Below are 10,211 nucleotides of genomic sequence, written 5' to 3'. Positions count from 1 at the left end.
CGTGGGACTTTAGGCCTGTGTTACCCCAAGGACACAGGGCCATGTGACAGTCCATTCTTGGGGTGGTGGTGGCACGTTACCCCCAGACTAGCGAGTGTGCTCCCGGAGAGGGGTCGGCCGGACATAAGGCGCCCCTAGGGAGGCATTCGGAGCCTGGAAGGTGGTCGGGCACAGGGAGGTGGGCGGCTCGATGCAAGAGCACCCCCTACTGGCCCGCCTCACGTGGTGGAAACAGCCGAGGGATACGAATACCCAGCTGTGTTCCTGAGGTGGGATCTCTGCACCCGCCATAGGCCCTGTTTCAGAAACTGTTAATACCTGGGGCACACGCTTTTTCTGGATTCAAATTGGCATCACACTTTACTCTTCCAGCCAAGCAGGTATACACATATATATGGTAGTATAATAATGATATGTTGTATCTATGATGTTCCTTGCCTCTCGCATAATTTCTGGACCATCACATCCTTGCCTCTATACATATATAAGTAAGACTTAGGCAGTGGTGCCCAAACTTTTGGCCCTCCAGGCTGAATAAGTGGCGCCTCATCCCTCTTCATGGGACTGGTATGGCCTGATTCCTGTGCATGGGGCCAACGTGGATGGGACCTGATCCATCCATGCAAGGCTTGGAATTTTGGGAGGAGGGGAAAAGTTGCACTGAGAATTGCCCTTGCTCCTCCACTGCCACGTTTCCAGACCTGCAGGGAACCCTGCAGGCCAGATGACATGGTTTCATGGGCCAGATCTGATACTGATAAAGCATTTTTTGCAGCACACTTCTGCCGCTCTTGCAGCAAACTAGTGTGCTATGGCACAGCCTTTGGGAATCACTGACCTAAGGAATTCAAACTGAATCCTTCCCAGATTGCTTTTGTACAGTGAGACTTACTAGTGACACTGCATTTGAAAAGTAGGTCATATACTACTGCACTGAAAAAGTAGAACATCCCCAAAGGTTGACATCTAGTACAATGAGAGATGTATCTCTATGTAGAGAGCCATGTTTAACAGGCTTACCTGCTTCAAAAAGTTCATGGAAATTTCAAAAACATTCTTAGAATATTTTGGTAACTCAATTAGTCCTTTTTCACACTTTTCTTTTCTTCTTTTATCCCTCCCTCTTCCCTACTTTTTTTCTCTTCTGCTTTATTACTTATATATATATGATTTTTTGTTGCATTTTAAAAATAATAAATTTGTAATGAAAAAATACTGGAAAAGCTTATCTGGACAGGTTGTGGAATTTCCATCATTGGAAGGTTCATTGCAGCTTGGCCAAACACTTAGATGGGATGGTTTAATTGGACATAAGGAATTATCTAGTCCAGTCCCTGCCTTGAGTAAGGGATTGGACTAGATGACTTTGAGTTCCCTTTTATCTCCGTTCTCCTATGATTTCATGGCTAATTTTCAATTTTTCAAACAAAGATGTTAGTCCCAGATCATCTATATAGTAATTTTGCATCAGACCTTTAAAACTGAGAATGTTTTCTTTTTTAGAACTTCAGCTTTCTCTTTAGTAGAAGAACAAGCATCCTTTCTGCTCATGTTATTTGTCTTTCCCACTCCTGAATAAAACAGTCTTTCATCTTAGGAGATATTAGCTGAGGAAGAAGCAGCATATCCAGAACACCAAAGAAAGTCCAAGTTGATTGAAATTGTCTCCACAAAAGACAAATACCTTAGCTTATATTCTAGTAGTCTAGAGCAGTGGTGCTCAACCTTCTCACTTATGCGCCAGATAAGCAGGTCCATGGACCCAATCCAGTGTGCAGGGCAGGCATAGGCTAAGGCCAGATCCAGCCTCGTGGCACAAACCCAGCTGGGGCCCAACACTGCTGTGTGGCAATAGCTTGGCCAGGATCCAATTTAGCCATGCAGTAACAGCCCAGCCAGGGCCCAGTCCTGCCACCTGGCAGCAGCCCAGGCCCAGTTCCAATCCAGCTGCTGTGGGAGTGGCTGGGGCCCAATTCAGCAATGCGCCAATGGCTTAAGCCTAATCCAGCCATGTGAAGCTTGGAAATTTGACTGCAGGAGAGTAGTGGCAGTGATGACTGTCACTACTCCCACACTGCCAAATTTCCAAACCTATGGTGAGCCCCAAAGGCCAGATGACAGGGCTCCATGGGCCAGATTTGGCCCATGGACTGGGCATTGAACATTCCTGGTCTAGAAACTTTCCACTTCTATGGTCCAGTGCCTATTTATGGACTTCCCATGAATGAGGAAATTAAATACCAGTTTCTATGTGGCATCTATCTGGCAATTATCTAGCTGCTTAACAGTTAATACGTATTACATGAAAGCATATACATTAGCCTAAACAGGATTTCCTCAGATGTACCTCTATGTAAACCAATACTACGCAGACAGGATTAGATATTAAGCTTGTCATCCTTACAATCAAGCTTTATTCCCTGCCTAGATCCATGTCACAACCTTTCCTAAAGGAATAATGGATACATTTCCTATCCTTACTCTGAATGTAATGCTATTACAGTGCAAAAAAATCAAAGCAATTTCTTCTCAGAATAGAAAGAATAATTTTAATTTATCAGTGTGACAAATGTTTAGAGAAGACTTCAGAATAAACACCAGTCACCATCTGGATGACATGTTGCCCTGTCCAGATGGAAAATTACTACTTAATATTTACTGTGGGCAGAGCACTGTAATGATACTGTAAACTTTCAAATTAAACAATGTTAGAAAATCTATTTAAAATACAAATAACTTGTTCATCATTTCCAGTGGTTTTAAAAAAAATGTAATCAGCATGAAAATCTGTAGAGTTTGTTATAATGATAGTATGCAGATCTATATTCTTAAAGTTATCAAAAGTGTAAGACATACTTTGTTTCCCTAAGAGGTGTTTAAATATACACAGTGAAATGTTTTGCTGTAAAAAGCTGTGGTTGGTATTTTCTCTCCTCATAGCTACCCAGGCACTGCCTCCTGTTTTTATATTAGGAATGGCAATAATACATAGGAATCATATATGGATATGAAAAATCTACTATTTCAGGAAAGGCAAGATTTGTAAATGAGAGAAACTGGATTCAAGACTCTCTTCAATGAGCTGCCCTTAACACTTAGCAGAAGGTTTGGCAGAGTCAACTTGTTGGTTTCTGTACCCATGACTTGACCTCTCAGTACTCTGACAGACTGTTATTTGAGAGTCTAACCTATCATTTAGCAACATTTGTAATAATGGTGGACTGAAAGCCTTCAAAAAACTTTGGAAACTGTTCAGAGGCCCATGAGGGAAGAGCAAATATTTTGCTACTGAGACTGTTGACACTGACAACACCCACGGTGGGTGTTGCAGTATTTTTTTAGCCATTCCCAGAAGTAACACCCTAGAAAATAGAATTTTGAGGTATGAGAGTCTAGTGTTGCTCTCCTCTTTTTCTTTATTTTTTTAAATAGAACCCATTTGTAGAGGAAATGGATAAAATTAAACTCCTTTTACAGTGAAAATAAAAGTCCCTAATTGTTTCTTGGCTATTAGTTACAATTCTGCTTATAATTCTCAGTTTTCAGGGAACTTCTTCTGTGTAAATAAAACCTCAATACAACAGGTTTCCAACATACAGCTTAGAGTAATACTTATAGTCCTAGAAATCTAAAAACAAGTATTATCATCCACGTGATTCATCAGCAGGTGGGAGTAAAATTTACTCCATTCTCCTCTTCCCCCTCTCTCTGGCAGCATCCATGAGTCTTCATTCATGAGCCTATCCTGTACTTATTAATCTTGCTATACTCTCTGCCAACACCAAGCAGAAGACAATCCTCTGCTCTGGTGGGAAGAGGAGCCTCATACTGTTAGTGCTATACAACTGATCATCAGCGCAGCTCTACAAAAAGTTACCGTGGGCTCAATGAAAGCTCAAATTTGTCCTCTCAGGGCGCGCCCACACATGAAAGTATGTGAGCTTGCAGCAGCGGAAATAGAAGCAGTGCAAATTTGAGCCGGGGCTTTTTGCCTCAGTGCATGTGCCCAGACATGCATTTTGTTGAGGAGCAAATTGTGCCACTAGGGGCAAAATAACCCTGCCTGGTTCCTCCCAGATCTGCAGCCAGAGGGAGCTAGAGCCCAGGGCCAGTACCTGTGCTGTCCCCAGCAGTATAAAAAGCTGCCCTGTCCTGGACCCAGCAGTACAAAAAGCTCTCCTGGCAAGTAGGTCAGGGCTATTCACTCTCAGGAGCTTCTCAGGTCTGGCCAATTGGTACCTGGGACACTACCCCTTGTGCCAGCCGGACTGCTGAAGCAGCCCTGAGAGTTCCCTGCCCCCTCTACCCACTGCAGCAGTCTGGTAGTGGGGGCTGCTGCCTGGCTGTGCATACCTGCCAGACCCGGATGAGGACTGCACAGCCAATAGAGGCATCTGCCCCTCTGGGCCAGCTGCCAGTGGGCTGTGGCTGCAGAGTTGGCCTTTGTGTGGCACTACTGCCATGTGTGCCCTTTGCCCAGCCATCTGGGTAGCTATCACCTGGAAGGTGTTCTGGGGGTGGTGGCCTGCTTTCAACTGTCAAAGCTGGCTCCATTTGGCCAGGAGGTCAGTCACAGCCAGATGGGTCCAAGGTGCCACCTCTGACCAGGGCGGGTTCTGCCATTGGCCTCCTCAGCAGGAATTCTGATGTTCCCTATTGGAAAACTGAAAAATCCCTGACAAAAAAAATCCCAGTCACTCTGTAAAATACCCAAAACCCATGTTCCTCCACAAGTAAGACAAACAACCACTATAAAGAGAGAGAGACAGAGACAGCAATCAGTTGGGCAATGTTTTATTGATATATCTACAGTGTTAAAGTAATGTGGAAGCCTACCAGTGTCTCTATCATAATAATAAAGTGAACTCTAAATACATGTTTCATGAATTCATGAATATATATTTTGCTGCCCTGCCACAGGGGTTACAGCCCCCCAACATGGGGTTCAGACCCCACACAGGGGCTACAGCCCCCCAACAGGGGCCAAATGGCCCCTGCAGGGGCTACCACCCCCCCTGCAAGGCCTCTCCCTCCTCCTCCAGCCTCCCAACCCATTACTTACTGGCACTGGAGCCCTGGTACTGCACTGTCTGGCAGGCTGTGCATTTCAGCATCAGGGTGAGGGGCCAACCATAGAGACACTTTGGCAGCCAGACTGTCTCTGTGGAGGACACAGCTTCCAGTTGCCTTAGGGCACAGTCCATGCCCTGCCCCACTTTTTTTAACTTTGGTTTTTTAGACCCCTGGATATCCAGGGATCGAACATTTTTTCATTCCCACATGTGCCTCTTGCCCCGTCTCATAGAGGTTTGAGACGGGGCCAGAGGCATGTGAGCACTTGTCTGGACACACCCTCAGTGGCCCCGTCTACACAAGATGCTGACTGTGCAGTCAGTACTGTGCAGTCATTTAGTACACATATAAACAAGTACTAAAGGACTGTGCAATAACCATAGTTACTGCTCAGTGGTATCGCCAAATGGCTTTTAGGTGATGCTGACTATGCAGTAGCTCATTACTACTGTGCAGTAGTGTCACATCACACTTTGTGCCACGTGATACTACTGCGCAGTAGTAATTAACTTGTGTAGTCACGGTCAGTAAATATGTTCTGTCCTCTGTTTCTCCATAAAGATAGTAAGCAGGCTCTATAGAAGTGGAATCAGGGGTCATTAGAATCATTATCAGAAGCAAGTCAAATTGAGACAAAAGTCCTGCCTCCAAGAAGCCAGAAATCATGTTTCTTCCAGACAGAATGTCCCTGACTGACTCTGGTCTGATTCCAGTCAACCAATGTCACAACTGACACCATAAGGTACTTCCCTTGATTTTATTGGGTCTATATTTTTGGGCTCCTGGAATATCCACCAAAACCTGAACAGTTATATAGGCTCTAGCTAGCAATAGAAATCCCCAAACCACTTCCTTTGAATATTTCCATTGCAAAGATTATTATGACTAGTGCCAGAACTGACTTAAAACAATACAGAAAAAAATAATTCTGGCTTTCTTAATAACACAGAAAAATATATTAATTTTCAGCAAAACCTTTTGAGCCACTTTTGATGCTACATGACACTTTCAAGTGATGTAGATAATTTATAAATATACGTGTAGAACCAAAATATGCCATACAAATATATTTCCTCTGAAAGCTGACCTGTAGAACTTACAAAGCATAATGTTTATAGTATTTATCAATTTCTATCTCAAATTTAAGGTAAAAAAATGTTTTTTCCCCTAGCTGTTCTGCAGACTCAAAGGTGAATGGAGGGTGAAGCTGGATTCTCTATTTTTTTCACATGCTCGTACAGAGCGTTCTTTTTGCTACACCTGAATATGCCATCATTGCCTTCAGCTAGAAGTCCCATTTTGTTTTTGGGGGGCTTTTGTTTTTCTGGGTTTTTTTTTAATCTATGAGAAACATGCAATAACATGTGTAATTGCTGTAGTTAGGATTCAGAGACTAATTGGATGCTTTTTACTGAAAACAGCTAAATAATCTTACAGCTTTGATTTAATTGTTTCATATCATGATGAGGTGAATTCTGTTTTCACGACACTGTCTCTGAAACTTCTGCAAATCTCTGTGAACGTAACTGAATTCAGGGAACTTCACCTGTCACATAGATGAGAACACAGCAAAGAGGAGTTTGTTTGTACAAAATGTCTGAATGGATGCACTATTTTGTGGCATTTTGCACACTTCTCTGGTGATTCACTTCAACTGTGCCTTGCTAAAAACTAAACCAGATGACCTGGCAAAGGTAAAATACACATTTTTGTTATGCCTTGTATTGCATGTAAAGGATTATGATATGATATATAATATCACAAAACTTACTTTGGGTTGTAAAGCATATCCAACTGAATTATTAAATTATGCACAATTTGGGTCTGAGGCATTAAAATTCCACCTGCCCTACAGGAGACTTCCTGCCCTGCCGAGTGAATTCCAATGATTAATACTGGTTTCCTGTAGGAAAAAGAATCTTCCTGCAGGTGGAATTGAAAGGGTTCAGAAATTAAATCCTGACCCAATGTAAGTCAATGGCAGAAATCCCATTCATTTCAGGGACAGCAGGATTCCACCCCAAAACTTTCTCTGATATTAGTAGAGTGGTAGAAGACACCAGGCTTCAGAGTCTGCCCCACCTTTGGAACACTTGGGACGCACATGTGCATTTTTCTGTACCCCATTCTTATCTTCATGCTAGTCTTACTTGTTATACTGGTATGCAATGAACATTATTTACGTTTACAGTGTACTCAGAAGAAGAAGAAGGGACAGAAGAAGAGGTAAGTTTGGAGAAGGGAAGAAACAGAAGGACTTCCTAAAGCAAGTTAATACAATTCAATTAAGGTAATGGGCATTTTTACACATGCTCCGAGGGTGGGGCAGTGCTTTAATTAGAGCGGCTCCAAGAGCTGCTCTAATTAAAGCACCACAGTGTCTCGTGCATCAGTATCCCCATGCTTTAAAACGGTGGCAGTGGTACTTTAACTAAAGCTCATCAAATGAGCTAGAGGTAAAGTACCCCTGCCACCATTTTGAAGCACACAGTGATCCTGATACACGAAATGCAGAAGCTAGTGGGAGCACACTTATTAGCACACTCCAGAAGACTCGATTAATCGATTGTGCTCTGGTGCGCTGTAATTACAGAGTGTTGGAGCCACCTCCTGGCACATATACAGGCACCCAATGTGACAGAAGTGAGTCATTAAGAAGGACTTAAATGTGGACAGAGTACAGACCTCATGAAAATGGGCCTAAGTTGGAGTCAGTTTGGTTACCAGTGGCTCAGTTTGTTCAGTACTTTACTATAAAACCTATTCTAATAGCCAGATCTGCAAATGGAGATATATTAACAAAGGGCAATCTATTTGGAAAGGTAGTTTTTCCATGTTCAAACTTGCTGCCCCTTGACGCACTGATCTATTTCAACAGAAAGAGGAAATGATAAGATTCCTATCTTAGATTCCATATTTTAAACAGGCATTCTTTATATATACATGGAAGTGAGCATTTGGACATGCAAACTGAATGAACCCTTTGGTTCACAGATTTGTCTCTAGTTCAGGTATTTACAAAATACCTAAACAATTATATTTACCACATAATAATCATCAGAATGATTTAGTATGCTACAATTTAGATGTGCAAAAGCCAGCCTTAGATGCAAAAATGAACAGATAGGCAGAAACGTAGTCACTTTCAAAAATTGTGTGTATTGCTGTAATGTAGTTTATTTCACGTAGTCAAATAAACTAAAGGGACTCAATAAATACTGAATAAATTCTTAATTTAATTAGTAGAGCAGCAGCAGATTTTATGTCAAAAGTGAGATATGCAGCCCAACACATTTTTAATTACTCTATAGCCAGCTTGTATTCTTTTTCAAACTTTTCCTGCCACTATATTATGCATAGGAAAGATTCCTACATTTTTCTCATCTATCACTCTCCATGTATTCCCTCTTTTTCCTCTTCTTCTAGCCTCACCACCCACATATTTAAATATTTCCTTTAGGTATTTTAGTATCAACTTTTCCTGAATATGGATTATAACTTCAAAACTGAATTTCAGATTTCTTTTTTGAAAAAAATCCTGTGTTTGACTATTAAGTTTTTAACAATGTCTTACATTCCAAGACTCAAGCAATGTTATTTTTAAAACTGACTTTGAGTTCTTATTTTTCCATAGGCATCCAATGTGTGTGTGTATGTGTGAGGGGGGGACATTATGGCAGGTGTGTATGGTAGGGAAACAAATACTGGATAGACTTGTATAAAAACACATACTTCTAGATTTAATGGATAGAAAACTATTCTTCATATTGCATGGGATTTGTTTCTCTTAGGTCTAGCTTTGTCCTGGAATCATATTAACCTAAAAAAATCAAAACACAGTACAATGTAAGTTTCTGAATTTTACCTGCTTTTGTATCACACTGCTAGTCTTATGTCAGCTGCCCGAGTTAAGAAATTGTTATTGCCTGGAACCATGTTTTACATGTGTCACTACAAATTCACCGTTTCTTAAAAACCAAGAAAGGACATCTAGACTTCATGCCTAGTTCTACCATTAATTTACTGTGCTGTGACTATAGTGCTGTGCTGGAATCACAGTTATTAGATAATGATAATACTTATGTGACAGTGCTGCTACATGATTACTTTGTTGTAAATTGCTCCAAGGATGGGAAAAAAACCATAATGACTATAAATCAAGGTCAGACATTATAAAAAGAACTTATTGAAACAATATGAATGAACTATCCCTATGGTTACTTCTGACATAGCTGCTACCTAGATGAACAATGTGTGTAACATACTTCATTTTCAAAATTATACTGTGGAAGTATTTGGAATTAAACATAAATAAGTCTATTCCAACTCTCAAGTCCAGTTCTTGTTTCCTTCTCAATGAGCTCATTATATTAAGGGGCAGCTGAGCAGTGTGCATAAAAGATTTTCAAAAATTTTCAGAGATCACCTCTACTTGGTTTAAGATGGGCTATGTTTCTATGAATTCATAATGAATTGAGAAAAATAAATTAGCTCATGAAATTGCATGTCATTTATGCCAGACATATTGGGAGAATAAAACAATATTTTAATTTTAATGGCACTGCTTTCTTTCTGAAAAATAACCCTGATCCTGAGAATTTTATATTGTTTTAAATTGCTTTGTTTGGCTGTTTGTTTGTTTGTTTTTTTAAACAAATGGGGGGAAAGAATATGAACAAGAAGGACAGTACAGATATGCATGAAATGAGTAGATAATAGAATATTTCCTTACACATCTACTTTTGGCTGCATAACTGTTGGCTGACTCCTTTATTATTTAAAACTTGATTTCAACTCTCTGAGCTGCATGTGGCTCCAGGTAGAATGTCTGCAACTCCAGACATTGTAATAACAGTAATTGTATAATATATCGAAAAAACAGATGCACTTCAGACTGATCAAAGCTGTGATATACTGTGTTCCAACAAGATTCCAGAAGGAACTATTTCCTTGGTTGCATTGATGAAGAATTCAGATTTCCTGCTCTGATATTGCTTAAGAAATGCTTTCATTAATCTACCATTCCATATCAATATATTCCATGAAGCTGTTGTGTAATGTCATGTCTACTAGGTGCTTGTAGCATGAGCCTGACTTTTTTGAAGTAACATTTGCAAGGTGTTTTATCAACTACCTGG

This window comes from Gavialis gangeticus, unplaced genomic scaffold, assembly GCF_001723915.1.
Source record: "Gavialis gangeticus isolate Ggan-Ray unplaced genomic scaffold, GavGan_comp1, whole genome shotgun sequence".
NCBI lineage: Eukaryota > Metazoa > Chordata > Crocodylia > Gavialidae > Gavialis > Gavialis gangeticus.
The sequence above is the reverse complement of the archived record's forward strand: the minus strand, read 5'-3'. Positions refer to the sequence as shown.